The sequence below is a fragment of the Ixodes scapularis genome, unplaced genomic scaffold, assembly GCF_016920785.2.
Source record: "Ixodes scapularis isolate PalLabHiFi unplaced genomic scaffold, ASM1692078v2 PGA_scaffold1__304_contigs__length_218370807, whole genome shotgun sequence".
Classification (NCBI taxonomy): Eukaryota; Metazoa; Arthropoda; class Arachnida; order Ixodida; family Ixodidae; genus Ixodes; species Ixodes scapularis.
The window spans coordinates 180,190,789-180,211,448 of NW_024609846.1; positions in this window are offsets into that span (position 1 = coordinate 180,190,789).

A 20,660-nucleotide genomic window follows, 5' to 3' on the forward strand; every position below is an offset into this window, starting at 1 on the left:
GTGAAATTTAGTCGTGACAGTGAAGAGCTCACGACGTTCATCACTCCCTTCGGCCGGTATTGCTACAAGCGTCTTCCATTTGGCATCGCATCGGCACCGGAGTACTTTCAACGCCTGATGTCAAGACTTCTTGAAGGTCTCTCGGGTGTCGTCAACATGATTGACGACATTCTAATCTTTGGGAGGGATCGTCGCGAACACGATCAACGTCTGGCCGATGTCTTGAGTCGCCTGGAACAAGCTGGGGTTACACTGAACGAGAAAAAGTGTGAATTCCGCGTCACCTCTGTCAAGTTCCTAGGTGTTGTAGTGGATGCCGAAGGAATTTCGCCAGATCCAGACAAGATCAAAGCCATCAAGAATTTGATGCCACCAGAAGATATCAGCGGTGTACGCCGGTTACTTGGGATGGCTAATCACATCGGACGGTTCATTCCACACCTTGCTGACGTTACCACACCAATTCGCTCTCTGTTAAACAAGAACAGCGTCTGGATGTGGGGTCCTAGCCAAGAGGAGGCTTTCGCCCGCCTCAAGTCACTGCTTAGCTCTGAAACATGCATGGCAAAGTACCACCCGCGCTACCCTACCGTAGTATCTGCAGATGCCAGTTCTTATGGTTTGGGAGCCGTGCTGCTTCAAGAGCAACCTTCGGGGACTCGGCGGGCTGTCGCCTTTGCTTCCAGATCCCTCACTCCCACGGAGGGTCGCTACAGTCAGACGGAGAAGGAGTCTCTAGCCGTAACGTGGGCCGTCTTACGGTTCGACCAGTATATTCGTGGTCTGAACTTCGAGGTCGAGACAGATCACCTTCCTCTTGTCGCCCTTCTCGGAGGAAAGGACCTGGAGCTTTTGCCACCGCGGGTGCAACGCATGCGAATCAAGCTGATGCGTTATCAGTACAACATGAAGTATGTACCGGGAAAGCTCTTGGCGACTGCCGACACACTCTCACGAGCACCTTGTGACGCGCCAGCTTCGAAAGAAGTAGGGAGTGTGGAACTCTTCATTGGCGAAGTCTTCAAAGACCTGCCGCCAGCGGTGGTGAGTCGACTGGAAGACGTCCGCCAGCACCAAACGCAAGATGGGGAGTGTTCCATGGTTGTAACTTACTGTGGAAGAGGTTGGCCCAGCAAAAACAAAGTGCCAGCTCACATTGCTCCGTATTGGAAGGAGAGAGAACGATTGAGCGTCTACAAAGGCGTACTACTTCTAGATCACCGCATCGTCATTCCGTCCGCTCTCCGACAGAGTATCCTGGCCTTACTGCACGAAGGGCACCAGGGCGTTCGCCGCTGTCAAGAACGCGCCAGAGAAAGCGTTTGGTGGCCGAACTGCAATTTACACATCGAACATCTTGTAGCCGAGTGTGCCAAATGCGCCGAAACTCGTGTGGTACACTCTGAGCCGATGATGCAGACTCCAACGCCAGAAAGACCGTGGCAGCGCCTCGGGATAGACCTTTTCCAGCTAAAAGGACGTGATTACGTTCTGATTGTAGACTACTACTCAAGGTTTCCTGAGGTCATCTCTCTCGGATCTACATCTGCGCAAGCAGTCATCTCGGCTGTCAAGAGTTGCATGGCTCGCTATGGGATCCCGGACGTCGTGCGGTCAGATAACGGACCGCAGTTTGCATCTCACGAGTTTGCAAACTTTGCTCAGGCGTACGGATTTTGCCATGAGACTAGCAGCCCGCGGTACCCCCAGAGTAACGGCGAAGTAGAGCGTATGGTGCGTACCGTGAAGGACTTGTTCGCAAAAAGTTCTGATCCGTACCTGGCCCTCCTAGCGTACCGAGACACACCTGGTGTCAATGGCGTGTCTCCTGCACAGTTGTTAATAGGGAGAAAACTCCAAACTCGACTTCCTGGTTTACCCGAACGACTTGAGCAAGCATTGCCCAGCCATCAGAACTTTAAGGCGAGAGATGCCGCAAACAAGTTACAGCAGGCAAAGAACTACAATCGCCGGCATAGTTCAAGTCCTCTGACTCCCTTGAAGTTGGGGGAGGACGTGTGGGTTAAGGACGTCAATTGCCGAGGCCGTATACTCAGCCCCGCTCAGCGACCACGGTCATATGTGGTGGAAACGCCCAGGGGCACTCTGCAGCGAAACCGTCAGCATCTTGTCCCCTTCTCAAACGGCCAAGCAGAAGAAGAACCGTCGGCTAGTTCACAGCAGTCTATGCCTGTTGAGGGTCAACGAGCATCATCGCAAGAGCCTCAGCAAGAAGAACTTCGGCTGAGACGCACACGTTGCGGTCGTGAGATTCGACCGCCAAGGCGATTGGACTTATAGATCTTAAGAGGGGAGATGTAGTGGGCGCTACAGAAGTGATGGTGTTTTTTCTTATTGCTCACCAGAGGACACCATCATTTATAGAGGACTATATAAGGAGCGGCGCGTGAGATTAAAGGGCTTTTTTGGTTGTGGTCACGAGCTGAGCTGCTGTCACTTGGCCGTCGTCCGTTCCGAACGTTCCGAACAATCCGTGCCGCCGCGCCGCCGCGCCGCTAGCAGCAGCGATTTTGGCCGCGGAATCGCTGCATGTGAAACACGCTGAAGAATCAGCAATATGTAATTGCACGTAGGCGTGCTGTAAATGCTCTGAATTTTCTTGTCGGACGATCGTTGTTTGTGGAAGTTATTGGTGACGGCAAAGTGACGTTTCACAAGTTTGGGTAGGAGTTATTTGAGGCCAAAATCTTCGCTTCGGAATGGAGGCGAACATTGAACTTTGTGATATTCTGGAGCCGTGCGCGGTGTACGCGACTTTAAAGCTCATCTTCCGGAACTGTCAACAACGCTATCGAGGTCACCCAGGGGCCGTGTGTGGACTGACGTCGGTAGTGTTTGAGAGAAGAGGGGGCGACGAGGGATGGCGAGGGAAAACCTAACGAAGGGAAATGAAAAAAAAAAGGAACGACCAAAACACACACACACACACAAAGAGGAGTCAGGAAGGGCCGTAGAAATTGCTTGGGAGAGAGAGAGAGGGGGTTGACGGTAGAGAAAAAGAGCGATATCCCTTCCCCAAAATTTTAGAACCCAGCTCTCAAGCGCATGTTTAGGGCTTAAGCAGGGTCGCCGTTGGCATAACCGCGCGTGTTGCATTATGGGACGTTTCCCCACTAAATTTAGCGGGGAAATTGACGTCACGTGGCCTCAACATCGATTGCGTTTCCCCGCTAAATGGGAGGGGAGCAGGACAGGAGGAGGGGAGGGTACGGAGGAAGGTGGAAGGGCATAACCTCCCCTCCTCCTCCTCAAGAGCCGCGCTCTTATTCGACGTTACAGGGAACTGGAAACGTATTTAATTTTTTTTAATTACAACTCTCTGAAATGCTATGGTGGGGCGATACACCCCGCCCCCTTTTACACCTTTATGTCTCTTGCCCCCTCTTTCGACGCCACTCGGGGGGGGGGGGGGGGGGGGGGGGGGGGAGGGGGGATGACCCCCTCCCCGTCCTCCTGGTTCGACGACTCTCCTAGAGGCGTTCCAAAAGAGCGATGATGAGGAACAGCACAGAGTGAAATTTTGGAAATAATGGTTCTAGAGATTCTGGAATAAAAAAGGATTGCGTTCCATGAAATCGCAAGCGGCCATGACAGACTTCCAAGCGAGAGGCTCGTGCCTGGGCTCGTTGTATGCAGGCGCGTTTAGTGACGTCCTTTTATAGTTCATACCTTTGAGGTCAGGGACAGGGTTATCAGTTTTGAACGACAAATTTGATGTTGCCTGTTCGAGTCGACGGTGACACGTTTGGTAGTGTAGTATGAAAGCTTCGCGTTCTCGAAACATCACCTTCAATATTGAAAACCTGACATGACTCTTATTTCCGTTAACGAACGCATAATTAATTTCAGTTCGGCTAATCTTTGAAAGTCTACGATAAAATGATTTTATCCCGCCGATGGGGGTGACAACTGCCCGGAAGCGAAATCCGTGTGAAAGTGGACAATGCTACTCGGCTGGTTGTGACCTAGACACGACGAGTTACACTTTGATCAGATTCAGAAGGTGAAATAAATAAAACGAACCACAGGGACGCTTTTTAGTAAATTCTGCGTTATCGGTGGAAATAAGAACGATATCAGACTATCAACCTCGACGGTGTTGATTTTAGAATGCAATTACCCAACCATCCATCATAAAGACAATCACACATGTCGGTCGCAGCTGATAATCTTTGTCGTGACGTCACACGTATGAACCGCGGCTGTCAACGCGCGCTCTCTCGTGCTGCTCTTGTTCGATGCCTAGGGAGTGGTAGGCGATTTTTTGCCCCTTTAATGAAAAGCGCCACTAACTGCTCATTCACACTGGAAGCGGATCCGCGTTCGCAAAGCGGTTGCGAGCGCGGTTGTATAAAGATCCAGCGCAATTGCACGCCCACTCGATGACATCAAGTACGCGTGACATTGTACTGGATCTCTACACAACCGCGTTTGCAACCGCTTTGCGAACGCGGATCCGCCTCCAGTGTGAATGAGCGGTAAGGGCCAGTTGCACAAACGCCGCTTAGCGCAAAGCGGAGCTTAGCCGGGAACCTAAGCTAAGTTTCGGTTTCGTTCGGTTGCACCAAAATCGCTTATCGCTAAACCTAGCACTAAACTACGCTTATCGTAAGCTCTTAACATTGGGCACTTTGCTTTTGGTTGTTTTTAATCCTGGATTTCAAACATTGTGGCTGGTTTGTGGTGGTCAACGCGGTGGACGAAATTGGTTGTACAAAGCGTTTTAGTCTACAACAGCGTGAGAGTTCCGACAGAATGACGTTCGATTGGGACAAGGATGCAAAATATTGTCGCGTGAAGTGCTTATCAATCCCTGTTTTCAAGTTGGCTCTCCACTCTTAATGCGTGTTAACCCTAACCGAGATACGTACGAAGCTGTGGGGCTCACGTCTGCCTTCCCGTTGGTTATTTTGCCGACGAGCTTATTTGTATGTACTTACTGATTTTCGCATAAGTGTAACCTATTGTTATTTACCACCTTGTTTATGTTTACTTGCAACGCGTATCCTTCAATCCGATCAGCGCGTTGAATAGTTGCAGTACATGATCTCGGCGATGAGCTGATTGTCGACGCTTCTGCCGTTTGCATCAGATTGCGGAGCTTGTAAATGCTAAAACAGCGACAATTCAGTTTCTTTCGTTTTCTGACTTTCGAGACAATGTTCAGTGAATTTTTCTTGTCTCGCGAGTAGAATCTTGGCTTAAGAAAACTGTATCGTTCCATAACCGTAACTTTTCTGGTGATCGTGCTTTTTAGGAATATTTTGCTTTATATTTTTCATTCGTGGCGACGACAAATCGTAACGACTACAATGCGAGATTCGTTCAGCGCTGCATTGGGGTAGGCTGGGGCAGGTAAGGCGAAGAAACGACCGTTCTCATCGGCACGATATGATGTACTAGTGGGAGTTTCCGCACTTCGAAGACTGCCGCCGTCGATTTGTATGAACTCCAGATCTGCCTATTCTCACTCGGGAACGAGCTTCTGATTCGCTATTAGCAGTAATAATAAAAAAAGACGGTTCTGAGCGAAATTTGCGCGTTCAAACATTGACAGTTTGTATGATCATCAAGTGTTCCACCAGTAGTATCGCTTCGATGTATTGGTAGTTATTCCTTATTTCCCCGTCACTAAAACAAAATATACGTAGTTCCATTTCCAAAGAGTTTGACACAATCAAGCCATTTTAAGGTGTCATTTCTGTGGTTGACTGCACACCCCTTTCTATACAGTAACCAACGGTAGAACATGTCGATCTCAAATGCGGTAGGTGCAGTGTGCAGAAAAATTACTAGAATAAAAAGTTGGGCGAGTTGGTAAGAACCCATTTAAAAAACAGCGCGAAAGACACACGGACAAGAAGGAGAGACACAGGACGAGGCGCTGTGTGTCTCCTTCTTGTCCGTGTGTCTTTCGCGCTGTTTTTCAAATGGTGCAGAAAAAGCTTGTCCACCAGCTGTTCATCGAAGGCATCTGATACGGTGTCCAGATCACTGGATAGGAGCATTGTTTTTAACAAATGGGCTTTTAAGGCAGATGTTCAAAGATATCAGGTTTGGTCTTTTCCTGTGAGATGAAGTCTTCGCTTGCTTACATGACATCATGACATTAGTTGCGGCACCAGAGACGATTGCCAAAGGGAGGAAAGACTGGGCTCATGTTTGCACCTTCATGTTGGTGGTTAAGATCCCCCTTGAACAGCTGCATGCTGTGACTATCGCATGCATTAAAGTTCTCTTCAACATCTCTTCAACTATGCGATCCCATTTTGTGTGCCTAAAATGCTGTGTGCAGTGGCCTAGACAAGGGGGGTGGTTTGAAAGGTCAAACACCCCCTCCCCCTCCCTGAAATCATCACTTTTTCTTTTTTTTTGTTTTGCTAGTAAAGCAAGACAAATATTGAAGGACTACCGCCCGAAGGTTGGGGACAGCCGTGCCTGTACCCGTGAATTGTACAGTACATGACAATGAAACAATGAAAAAAAGTCCCCCCCCCCCCCCGCCCGAAAATAATTTCTGCTACACCAGTGGCTGTGTGTACTACAAAAGTCATGCATAGACATATCCACCCCATGTAAGGGCTGTAGGATGTACATAAATGCTGTTTTCCTGATTTCAAGTTTAGCCTGGCGACTGGACACCGCACTTTGCGGCATTGCGGCACCAGCGGTTCTTCATAACATGGTGCTTCAACTTTACACCATCTTTACACCTAACAGAAAAAGAGAAAAAAATTTTGGGCATCTAGGAGATCGGTGCGCGTGATTTGGGAAATTCGGTGGTGCTAGAGTTTCAAGAGGACAAAGTTATATAAAAAGAGTTGTCAGCCAGTGCGGTTTCTTTGAATTTTGATTTATTTTTCGTGTGCAAGGTGTGAGTGTTGTTTGCTATAGTGCGCTGTGGTGTGTGTAATCATGTGCAACCAACTCGCCCAAGCTGCTACGTTAACAAGATACAATTCTAATACATCGGGCCTTTCTCCGCATCTCTCCTGGACCCCAAGTTTCCTTGCCATCTGGATTGCCATTAGCGTGTGTCAGGCAAGAATCCTTTGGATATTGCATCCGCAACAAGTTGATACCACCTGAGGTAAAAACACTTTTTGGAATCTTCGCCCCATCAGTCGGCCACGGCACTCGAATGTGCAAGATACTGCAATCGGAATGGCATAGACAGACACGTTTTTACCGGACTTCTCTTTATGTGAGCCTATGTAATCTTCCGTTCGGGAGGAGCATGTGGCGTGAGCACTCTCTGCGCGCCGATCGCCTAACAGAATATTTATGGCGACTTACTTTGAGACATCTCCGCAGTCTTACACCCACAAAGGTGAAAGGTCCCAGCAATCCTGTGCATGTCATAGGTGACATTCATCTCCCCCACGCTGTGCAAAGTGTTCTTAGTCTTGGTCCCAAATTTGCTGTGGAACCAAAGAGGTCACCGCATGAAATGCTATCGTTTGTCCGCCAGGTCTCGCGCCGTGTTCCTGAGTTGGAAGTCAACCGGGTTACATCTGAACGAGTTGAACTGCTACTCCGACAAGTACCGCAGGCCTCTTCTATATCTACCAGGAGGGTGGTTAAATATCTACAAGAGAATTCCTTATTTATTTTGCCTGCCGACAAAGAAGGAGGCTTCGCTGTCATGCACCAAGATATGTTTGGGAGAAAAGCCATCTCAGCGATTGAGTCAGTTTTTCATTGTGCATAAAGATGTCTCCCTGAGTAAGGCCAAAAAATATGCTAGACAATTGTGCCTGTCGTATGAACTGAAAAATCTTTGCACCCACATCGATCGCAACAAGTTGCTAAGCCTCAGTGTATTTTTCAGTGCCAAAACCCATAAACCCGGTTACCCCTTCAGAGTCATTGTATCCGAAAAGGGAACCTGGCAAAAATCACTCGCCCTTTTTCTCAAAGAAAAGCTAAACCTTCTTACAATTGACGACCCTTTCTTAATTAAGAGTTCCAACAAGGTCATCCAATTTCTGTCACAGCAGAGTTATGATCACCTAGAAGCTTTTTTCATCGACATAAAAAACCTACACTACGAACTGCCCCAGGACGGCCTTTTGCGATGTGTAGAAGAGAGTAATGATTCTTTTGGTGGCATAGCGTTCCGAAATTCCGCGGTTATTTTCGAAGACAATTTTCTACATCTACTCTCGGTTTATCTACACTCGACCTTTATTACCTGGAAAGAAAAAACGTATCTACAGAAGAAAGGTGTTTGCATTGGGTCGTGCATTGCCCCAGTGCTAAGTGATCTCTATCTCGCCCACCAAGACAGACGCTTGAACAATTGGCTTGACTCCACCAGAGTTGCTAGAGTATTTCGGTACGTCGATGATTATTTGATCATTCTTGACGCCGGGAACAGTGATGTTCCAACCACTGTTGCCGGTGTTCTATCAACTTTCAAAAACTGCCTAAAACCACTGGAGATTACTCATGAGCTTCCGGAAGAAAGATCAATCCGATTTGTCGACATCAAGCTCAATTTACAACACACTCATATATGCTGCAAATATGAGCCAAGGGGTAAAAGACCAATTCTTCCCTACAATTCGGCACATTCTAAGCTAGTAAAAAGAGGAATCGTCAAACTATGTCTAAACAACTCTCTTCAAAAATCCTGCGAGCACTCTATTTTAATTAGCTTTGATGCCCGAATTTCCAGATTAACATCCGCCGGATATCCCACGTCATTATTAACATCGATTGCTGAGAGCATCTTGAAAACAAAAAATACGAGAACATATATCACACCAAGAGCCAGAGAAAGATCTACGAGACCTGTCGTGCTTTCATACTTCCACAGGTTCTCCCATGGCATCAAGAAAATCGCCAACAAGATCAGCATCAATGTCGTCTTCACTGCTCCCAATAAGCTTGGCAACTTGTGTAAACAAGTCAACTCGCCTGATTCCCACCGAACAGTATGCTGCTTCAAAAACCATCAGAACAGGTTCGTTGAGTGTGCCGATGAAGTGGTGTACTCATTTCCCCTTTCGTGCGGAAAAGTGTACATAAGTCAGACAGGACAATGCTTTAATGATAGGCTCCGGGAACACAACACCAACAGCTCCAGAGCCAAATCAGGGCATCTGGGCATACACTGCCGGGATTGTGGGTGCGACGTTCACCTACCATTCTGTACAATTTTAGGTAGGAACAGGAACCAATTAACTCGAGAAATTATCGAAGCTGAACATATCGCCAGGAACTATAACAACTGTAGTAGTACACCATCTTTATACCTGACAGAAAAAGAGAAAAAAAGTTTTAGGCATCTAGGAGATCGGTGCGCGTGATTTGGGAAATTCGGTGGTGCTAGAGGTTGAAGAAGAGAAAGTTATATAAAAAGAGTTGTCAGTCAGCGCGGTTTGTTTGAATTTTGATTTATTTTTCGTGTGTAAGGTGTGAGTGTTGTTTACTATAGTGCGCTGTGGTGTGTGTAATCATGATCGAAGCAGTACTCCCTGTGGATCTAAGGCTGTAAGGCATTGACGTGTTTTCCTAGCTGTGTCAACCGAACAGTCGCTTGCAGACTATGATAAGAGCAGCACTAACATCATTTTCATCAACTGTGTGTTTGCCACGAGCCTAAGTGCTCCTAGGCATGGCTTCAAAATGCTGAATGGGCATCATGAGTGACACCATTTTTTGACAAGTTTCCTGGCCAACAAGTGGATGCTCTGTATTATAAAAACAAATTTTTACCTATAGTTATTTTAATAATTTCACAGCTACCCTTATAAGTAATACATTTTACTGTGCTCATGTATAATGGGGCAGTTTCAACAGTTATATACTCTTACAATTCGTTTGTGCAAGTAGTGTGGTACATCATTTGCACTGGTGTCACTGTCCCTAATCTCATTTTGTGATTATAAGTCCAGAAGTGCACGTTGGGCTAGTCTCATATTTGCAAAAAGGAAGAGGTGGACTTAACACTTTGCCACCCTAGGCAGTGTGAAAGTGCCGCCTCCCTCTACGCTCACATTAACATACATGCTCACAGATTGTTTCACCCCAGTTCTAGGGTATTCTTGATGGCGGTTACCAATAGCCCCTTTGGAACAACTTGTATGAGGTCCAAGTTACAACCCTCTACAATGCTGTTTACCATTGAAAAGCGCAGAAGGTTGGACTTGATTGTAATAAAGTAATTTTCGACGCATTTCAAGCCTGATGAAAATTGCCTGTTTGTGCAGTACCATACAGACAAGCCGAGGAACACAAAACATATCAGTCTGGATAGAGTCGCCAATTCTCTTCATGAACGCGTCTACTCCTATCAATATCTTCTCGTAATCATTGGTCAGTGTCTCCTTCGCTCTCTGGGTTTTTCTTCGGGATCCGTGTTCCTTTGATTACTTGGAGTTTCGCATATCTCAATCGGATACTTGCCTAGAGCCACTTTTCAAAATTTGGCGCCCACCCGATTCTCTCTAAACTGCTGCTATAAATAACTGCCTACTCTGCATATTGATAAGTTTTTCACTGGAGATAGGAACTTTAAGGAAAAACAGGAAGCAAATGGGATGGAACACTAGATTGTCAACATTGTAAGTGCTTACGTCAGTTTTTCTTTGTGCTTCACCTATTGCTGGTGTTTTGCTTGTCTCTAGGCTATCAGTTGTTTGTCTCAGCCTCCTGCTGTATCTGTTAATGATTCCCTAACCACTTAGCAAAAATAATGTTAGGAATACCATAGGTATTTTCTATGCGTTTTCAACAGAGTAGTTAGCAACTGCCAGGAGAATCTATTAGTTTATTGGAACTACGAAATATGTGAAAGCTATGGACGTGAAAATTAGGTTCATACTGAGCTTAGAAGCACATGACACATATTGCTATCTTATACGTGATGGCATGAGTGACAAACTGCACGTACAAAGCTCAATGTGGCACAAGTCAAACCTATAGCCGCAGTATTTACTCATACCTACAAGCCTCTAGTCAAAATGACGAGTGTGGTGAATGTGCTAATGTAAAATACCATCTTGAATGGTACACTAATGAATTCAGCATTGATCTGTGTACTTAGAACCACACCGTACCAAAATCACATTCGCCTTGTGGTGCAGTGTACTGTGCCACAGCCTATATGCCATGGCCTTCTCGGTACCCATGTTACCACATGTTGTGCAGTATCGTAGAAGCTAACGATCGTTACGTAATCATGTCGTTGAATATATTCCATTTCATTGTTAAAATTAAATAGATATTTTACCTCTGGGGTGTGCTTTCTTGCAATACACAAGTGTTGTGTGGTGAAGTAGGCATCAGGAAAACACCCAATACTGGCCGACAACTTTTCTTGGCAATGCACGCGTTCCCTCTCCCATTTTGAGCGCTGAATAAAGCTGTGCGCGCGCTCTTCTCCTCTCCACTGCATTGCCAAATAAAGTCGCTGAGCATAAGGTGTTTTCATGGTGCCTACTTCACCACAACACTTGCGCATTGCAACAAAGCACACCCCAGAGATAGAAATTCAATTTAATTTTTATAATGAAATGGAATACATTGAAGAACATGATTACCTAACATAAGGAGCCGACCTAGTGTTTGTGAGAGGTGGCCCCCTCCGGGCCACCTCAAACTACCACCATGATATACCTGTAATAATGTTTTTTTTGTTTTTTTTCAGATAGACAAAGTATAGTGTTTTAGTATTTTGGCTGCAGTTCACATTTCGATAGATGTATGGGCTTAAAGAAGGATGCTCGTATGTGCGAAAACGAGAAGGCGACCCGACTCTAAGAATCGAGAATGAGAGTGACCTCGCAAAAATTAAATAGGGAAGTACATTCACCATATTGGACATGGAAAGGAAACAAACGTGTCTTTCTTTTGAAAAATGGTGGGATAGAATAAACGCTACTGTTAACGAGTTTTGCTTTGTTCTTCTACACACCAATGTACGCAGTCTTAAAAAACATTTTAATGAAATAAGCAGTATGATAGGCCCTTATCTGGACAATTTAGACGTAATTGTATTATCAGAAACAAATATTTCATCTGATGAAGAAGCCTTGTTCTCTCTAGATAATTTTGAAACATTTTCGCATAATAGAGACGGGAAGAGAGGAGGAGGTGTCATGATCATGATAAATCAAAAATGGAAAATAACCAAATACGAAAAAGGTAAACTTTTGCTCAACGGAGGCCCTACACATTGAAATAGAATACCACAGAAAAAAAACTTCTATATTAGGATTATATCGAGCACCTCAGGGTAATGTAAACACATTTTTAGATGATATCAATAAATGGCTAAACGACAACAAAGACACAGACTTAATAATTGTAGGGGATATTAATCTTGACATCACAAAACCTAGTTTAATGATAAATAATTACCTAGATGATATGGCACAAGCGGGACTGGAATCAATGATATATGAGTTCACAAGAGAAGAGATATTAGGCGAGAAACTAACACAGTCATGTATTGATCATATACACGTGCGGTCGAAGGAAGGGAAACCCGAAGGACAAGTAATTTCTGAAAAAGTGGCTGACCATTATTTTGTGGCAGTAACTATTCCAGATCTTATTCAAAACAGTAATAAAATTGTTGAAGGCTCATTTATAAATAATAAAATAGTCGATAAACATATCCAAGAAATCGACTGGAACGTTCTCGCCGAAGAACAAAACCCAGAAAAATTATACGATAATATTGTTAAAATATTCAATGATATTTATACAAAGTCAACTCAAAGATGCAGTACGAAAAAACGTAAACAACAGAATCAATGGATAACTAAAGAAAATGACGACCTGATCAAAGAAAAAAAGAAAGCTTGGCAACTACTGAAAAAATTTCCTAATAATAAGAAGTACAAAGAAAATAACAGAATAATTAGGAATAAAGTTACAGCATTAATAAGATTAACAAAAAGAAATTATTACTGGAACAAATTCTCTGAGACAAAAGATACAGCAGAATGCTGGTCCTTGGTAAACCAACTGTTACAACGAAAAAAAAAAAAAACGATTGAAGACACTATTCAAACAAACTTCGGTCCTGAACATGACTTAGGGGTACTAGCAAATAGTTTTAATACAGAATATGTGCAGTCAATTGAAACTTTATGTTGTACGAAAACGGAAAGACAACCAAATCAAATAAGAAATAATGATTCAATATTTTTCCCCGATATGGATGACAATGATCTAATTGAAATTGTAAGGCAATTAAAGACTAATAAGGCAACAGGGTTTGATCAAATTAGGGCTAGAGATATTAAACACCATATCACTATAATGAAACCTGTCCTATTACAGTTGTACAATCGTATATTTTCTAGCGGCATCATCCCAAAAAAGCTTAAAACATCCGTTGTTCGGCGTATATACAAGAAAGGTGAGAAAAATAAACTCCTAAACTATAGACCAGTTTGTATCCTTTCTGTGATAAACTATATAATGAAAAAATATATTAATAAAGTTCTTAAGTGCTATATCGCTAAATATAACCTACTAACTAACACACAATATGGATTCAGGGAACATATAGGAACCAGTGACCTTCTAGAAGATTGACTATGTAAATGAAAACATCGACGCCGGTAATTATGTTCTAGCCTTATTCATAGATTTGACGAGGGCTTTCGAAACAATCAATCATGATACCTTAATGGATAAACTATATAGTATTGGAATTCGAGGGAAAACATATGATTTATTTCGGAATTATCTTGCTGATCGATTTCAGGTAGTACGTTTAGGTTCAAAATATAGCAAGGAAATTAAGGTAAAACAAGGAGTACCACAAGGTACAGTCCTCGGTCCACTACTCTTTAATATATATGTTAACGAGATAGCACAGGTTAGCTTAAAAAGTAAGCTCCTTCAATTTGCAGATGACACGGTAATTGTATACGCACATAGAAATTACGAAGTAGCGGCAATGACTATACAAGATGATATACATAAAATTATTCAATGGTACCGTAAAAACCAAATAATTGTAAATGTTCCTAAAACGCAAGTAATATGCTTTAGAGATCCAAGAAAAAAAATAGTAAATGAATTTCCAATAAAAATGCATGATGAGAACTGCAACAACTGCTCGTGCATCCCGCTAAAATACGCTGATAATGTAAAATACCTGGGTATGCACATAGACAAATATGTTAAATGGGATATTCACATAGACCAGGTTTGCAAAAAATTAAGGGTATTAATGGCCCATATGTACCACATCCAAGAACTAGTACCGCGATCCATACTTAAAATGATATACAATTCACTGGGTAAATCCGTACTTCAGTATGGAATAACAGTTTACGGGCACTGTGCCAAGTATTTACAACTAAAGATAGAATCTATTCAAAAAAGGATAGTTAGGAATATTGGGTACCGACGCGAAGAAACTAATCTCTCAGATTATATGCATAAAGAATTAGGAATATTACGTTTCAGAGATCAAATGAAGTATGACATTATTATAAAGCATTTTTTCAACAATAAATATAGGCGCGAAAATAAAAAAGAAAGGCCATTAAGACCTAATAAAAAATTTGTTGAACCATTTGTAAGAACAAGATATGGAGAGGCCACAAGGAAATATTACATACCTAAGCTTTATAATACATTACCCGATGAGCTACTTGAAATAAAATCCCCTAGAATAAAAAAAAATAGCAAAAAAGTGGATAATTGAACAGAAAAAAAAAGATTCTTAAAAGGTAATAGGTATAACCGATGAGTATCCCCGAAAACGCAGGATATAAAAGGTTGTTATTGTGTTCTATTCTTAGAATTGTCTCGTAAGTCGTGAATTCTATTCTTCTTTACGGTATGTAAATGCTAATTCAATATGATTCGACGGGTTTACACATGTACTTATCAAAGTAGGCGAACTAATATAAGCTGTAGAAGGAGGTGGAACTGCAGTAATAGGTACTAATATTGGTATGTTTTGTTATTTTTAGTTATGTGTGCAATAAAAATGCAGAGGCTCCTGTCGCGTCCCACACACAAGCCATCATTGGCTTATGTGGGCTTTATATTGTATTATTTTCAAACAAAGTAAATAAAGATGGTTTTTGTATTGTATTGTATTGTATTATTCTTGGCTAACAACTCGGCACTAGCCCTAGGGCCATGCCTTGTTTATTTAAAAGTTTTATCATGAAATTTCTTACAGAAGCGATTTGCATAATTAACAACAACACAAAATGTCCATGAAGGCTTATTTGGGCATCTGAATTATTTCTTTTGGAAAATAATGTACTACCTTAGGGGTCGCCAACCTGCGGCCCATGGGCTAGCAGAACCATAATCACTCATTTAGTGCACAGAAGATCGGAAGTTCAGGTTTGAAAGTTGCGTGTAAAAACCCCAAGTTAGCAGTCGTGCTGCATATGGAAAGTTTGCCCTCTACAGCGATGATACAAACCATCTAAATTCGTAGCTGACTGACTCAGCACTCTCTGAAGATTAAACAACCCATTTGATTTTAACGTTTATGATCATTATAAAGTCAAAGTAGATAATTTTGAATTTAAAGAAAGATATAAATCACATATGTAGTGGATGTGATCATACAAGAATGCCTTAATGTAAATGCTATATGTATTTTGTTACCAAAATTGACTCCTGAAATAAAGAAATCGAGAAATATATATGGTCTCTACAGTCACTGCTGTGCAGGCAGTTGTGACGGTGCGGCAGTCAGGGCCGTAACCAGGGGGGGGGGGGGGGGGGGGGGGGGTTAGGGGGTTCTGACCCCCCCCCCCCGAAATTTTTTTCTGGGTACGGCCCTGGTCGGTGCACTTGCAGCCAGCCGATTTTAATCTCCACCTCTGCGCACGCGAAGTGGCGCCGGTTGGCTACCGGGTACCAAACCGGGAACGGTTCTCCGGTTTGCTTCAACTCTCCATTATATGCCACCGATGCACATGATTCATAGGCGAAAATAAGACAATAGACACTTTCAAAATGGCCGCCGTTGTCCCCAAAACCCCCCCCCCCCCCCCCCCGAAATTTTTTTCTGGGTACGGCCCTGGCGGCAGTTGTTGCAGTGGTGCAAGAAAGAATGGCTGCCCGTCTGTAATTAGTACGCGGCTCTCCTGAGCCGAAATAAATATTTGTCTATCTATCTACAAGTGGAGGAATCATTTTTTTTCGCGGTCTGAAGGAGTGTCTAGTGCCAATATCTATAAAAAAAAAACTTCGTGCACAGTATATCATGAAAATGTATTGTTGTAAAGAGGTGTGTTTGAACAAATACAAAAGTTATATGAAGGATCCACAAGTGTCAGCTATACACTCCGTGCGGGAACTATAGGGGGCGCTTTGAAAAACGCGCGCAGCGCCGCTAGCGGACGAGCTGGCGTTCGACTGTGAGGCGCGTTCAGCAGCCTGCGGCGCCTTTTCGCATGCCAAGCTGTGGCGGCGGAACCGCGCACGGGCGAAACTTTTGCTGTTTGAGCCGATAAGTTGAGGGTGACGTTGCATGAGTGCTGGGACAGAAGGGCCATTTAGCTGTTTTCCACTTCTTATATATTGAGTTTGAGTCGTTAAAGGAGTTGGAGCAATTTTCCGAAAAACAAGACGGCCGCCACCATAATTGCTCTGAGTGGGAAATTTATTTCGCTCGTCGCTGTAAACCTAGGACTGCTGGAACGATGATATTTGGAGGCGAGTAAGATGTTCACTAAGTTTGTGCACGAAGAGTGCCAAGTTTCTTTACTACAGCAGGTGTGAAAATTATGTTTCTAACGAAGAAAGAAATAAAGCTGTACGGGACATTTAATATTGAACCCAAAATGTTGTGTTATAGCGAGCTGTGCAAAGTGCAGATGTGGGCACACAGGTGCTTGGACTTGACAGTAACATGACACAGCACTTATTATACAAAAAAAAAAAACAGGTGGCATAGGGAAACCAGGTGAAAATTTGGTTTGGGCGGCGTAACTCAATGGGAACCGGTTTTGACCATGAAAAGGCTGTCAAGAGAATACCACTGGTCGGGGGAGGTGCAGACTTTACAGGTAGGAAGGGACTAATGAACTGTACTTCCAATTAAAACAACTTTACGAAAGGTGGTTCTAAAGCCGAGAAAACAAAGTTGTCGACCAACACACGGCTTGGCCGCCAAGGGCTTTTTGCGGTCAGCTGTTGTGTAATAACATGTTGTGCGAAATGCTGATTTTCGGCGCACAGGTACTTTGACATGACCGTCACTTGGCACAACACTTATTATAACAAAAAGAGTTGGCATAGCGAAACCAGGTGGAAATTTAGTTTGGGCGGGGTAACTAAATGGGAACTGGCTTTGACCGTCAAAGGCTGTCAGATAATACCACTCATCGTGGGAGGTGTACACTTTACAGGTAGGAAGGGACCAGTGGACGGTACTTCCAATTCGAACCACTTTGCGATAGGTAGCTCTAAAGACGAGAAAAAAATTGTTGCCTGCAGAACTCGGGGTGTCAGCGTTTCCACATCCAAAACGAGGCTGATCAAGAAAGAAAGCACACCACATAAACTTCCATACTCACACGTCGATTCTCCAGTGATTCCGAGTTTCATTGTTGTTTGCTTTAGATTTATATTTGTCACTTTTTTTACCGTTAAATTTTTCTTCATAAAGTACAGATTGCGTGCCATACTTGTCCGGAAATATCATCGAAACGTACGATGGTGACGAAACTTCTTTGGAGGGCATTCCTCCAACGAAATTGGCACTGTATACCCGCGAGTGTGGGATGGCATTTCAGTCTGTCCCATCGGCGCTGACACATGTAGGCGTTACTGATACGAAAACAAACTCGGAGCGCAAAGCGGCAGTGTAGAATATGTCAGCCGTGCCGACACAGTGGCAGACATGATTGGGAGATCAAATTTCTCGCGTCGTACGGCACGGCTCCATCGTTGTCGCTGTCCCACAAAACATCGGCGAGGTGAAAAACTGTGAAACTTTGTCTCCACGAGATACGACGCATAAATATTGAAGCACTTAATGACGCAGCACAGGCAGCACTTCATGCTGTGAACCCAGCGCAACCGCACCACTCCGACTTCAATGCGTACCAACGTACGCGGCGTGGTTTCGGTTTCGTTTTCTCTGGGGTTCTCACTGCCTACCTTCGGTACCGGCCGCGCGGCGGCGCGCCAGTCGCGTCGCACGGAGTGTATAAAGGAGCCAATGCCCGTGCGTGTCGACGACTGATGACGACATTGAGCGTGCTTGTGAACTCATTCTGCCGGATAGACGAGTGGCAGTGAATATGATAAACTGTTTGCAAATCAGCCAAGGCTTTTCCCATGCAATAATTCATGACAGTCTTGTGCTTTGGAACGTTTTGATCTAAATATAATCTACAGGCATGAATAATTCTTAATCACTCTTGTATTTAAGATTTTTGCTCTTCTTTTCTTCAGTTTAAAATTGACAGATTTACTGCTCCCATTAAAGAGCGTGCATGCCAGATTCTGCTTTGACATTTATGAAGTGGGTTCTTTTTCAGTGAGCCAGGTTGTTACTTTAGGCGAGTGATTTTCAGAATCTGTAACCTCTTGCAACCGCCACAGTGAGAGAAAAGATCAGTATACGCCTGTTAAGTACCTGTAGAGGCTTCACATGCTTGAACCATTCTTTTAGCCTCATTATAAAGGTGCTGAGACACATCCGCAGGACTTTGGGGGACCTCTAGAGGGCACTGAAATGCTGAGGGCTATCACGTGATCGTCATCGTCCCCAAATCATAGTGAATCATTGGTCTAGGCAATGCTGTTCCGGCAATGCTTTCTATCTGGTGACCCAGCGTGCCTCCAGACAGCACTGAAGTGCCAAAAACTACCGCGGGATGGTTGTTGTCCTCAGCTTGTAGTCAATCATTGTTCTTAGATGATGCTACTATAACAAAGTTTTCTATTTCGTGACCCAACTTACCTCCGGACGGCACTGAAGTGCTGAGAACTACCACGGGATGGTCGACATCCTCTGGTTGTAGTCAGCCATTGGTCTTAAATGGTACTTTTACAACAAAGTTTTTATCTGGTGACCCAACTTGCCCCCAGAAGGCACAAAAGTGTTGAGAACTACCATGGGATGGTCCTCGTTTACAGATTGTGGATTTATCTCTGAAATAAAAGGTGTGATCACTTAAAATTATTCAAAATCATTTACACATGACAATGTAATCCTAACATGGTGCAAACATACAGATGCTTAAGGAACTAGATCAGGTAAAATTTATTGAAAAGACACATAAGGGTACTTCACATCTTATTACAGATGCAACACTGACATTAAGCACATTCAAGTTTCAGTAGGTGATATCTCACTGTGCTTAGGCGTTTCTGATATTTGGTGGCTTAGCCTGAATTGCCCTTTCCCATAATGGGACTATACTGAATTTGTACGAGCTGCATTCTGTGCAAGACTTACTACTCACGATAAAAATCAAGTGAACAAAGCTTAGGGACAGCTAATTAGTGCCGTGGAAAAATAAATTCATTAAGCTATTTAACAGTAGCTATTAAACGAAAAACTGTGTTGAAGAAAGCGTTGTGAGGTTGTTAGCTTATATTTCAATGTATTGGGTGACTATGACTGACCAAGAATATGTTGCAGTGTTATCAAGAAAATAGCCTGATGAGTAGAATTTCAATTGTGTAGTTCATATAACTCACTTCAGGAGTGTGCAATAGGACAAATCATCAAAGGAAGCTTACAGTCATAATTGTTGATATAAGTGTCCGTAACTTTTATAAACAATCGATTATCTTTAATTATTTACATATACGCTAGACAGGTAGATATTTCCATAGTTCCACAAATGTGTTTTTATGAAATCGTAACTTGACTGAGTCGGTAATTCACATATAAAGATTAACAGTGAGAAAGACAAATATGAAAATAAAAAAAAGTGAAAGCCGTTTACAAATCCCTGTAACGCCGAATTGGAGCGCAGCTCAGGAGGAGGGCAGGGTACTGAAGAGAGCGTAGACCCCTCCTCCACCTCCTCCTTCTCCTCCTCCTCCCCTCATTCTTTAATATGCTCCGGGGAGTCACCTCACCTTGGGGGAGGGGGTCACGTGACCTCGGAGAGAGGGGCCACGTGACCTCGAGGGGTCACGTGACCCTGGGGGGTCACATGACCCGGGGGTCACATGACCCGGGGGTCACATGACCCGGGGGTCACCTTGGGGGTCACGTGACCTTGAGGTGACCTTGGAAGGGGTCACGTGACCTCAGGTGTCACGTGAACTCGGGAGGGGTCACGTGACCTTGGGAGGGGTCACGTGAACTCGGGGTCATGTGACCTTGGAGGACCTTGGGAGGGGTCACGTGACCTTGGGGCGTAACGTGACCTTAAGGGTCACGTGGGGGACACCTTGAAATCACGTTACCTTGAGGTGACCTTGAAAGGGCTCACGTGACCTTGGGGTCACGTGACCTTGTGTGACCTTGGAAGGGGTCACGTGACTTTGGGGGTCACTTGACCTTGGGTGACCTTGGTTACGCCGACGGCGACGCCGCTCAAGCCGGAAACGGGCGCCTAAGAGCTGCGCTCTAAAAACACAGCATGGTGCGTTTAATAACAGGCGATCTTTTATGCATAAAGGATTAAAAATGAGCAACAACAAGAACTTTATTTCGACTAGTT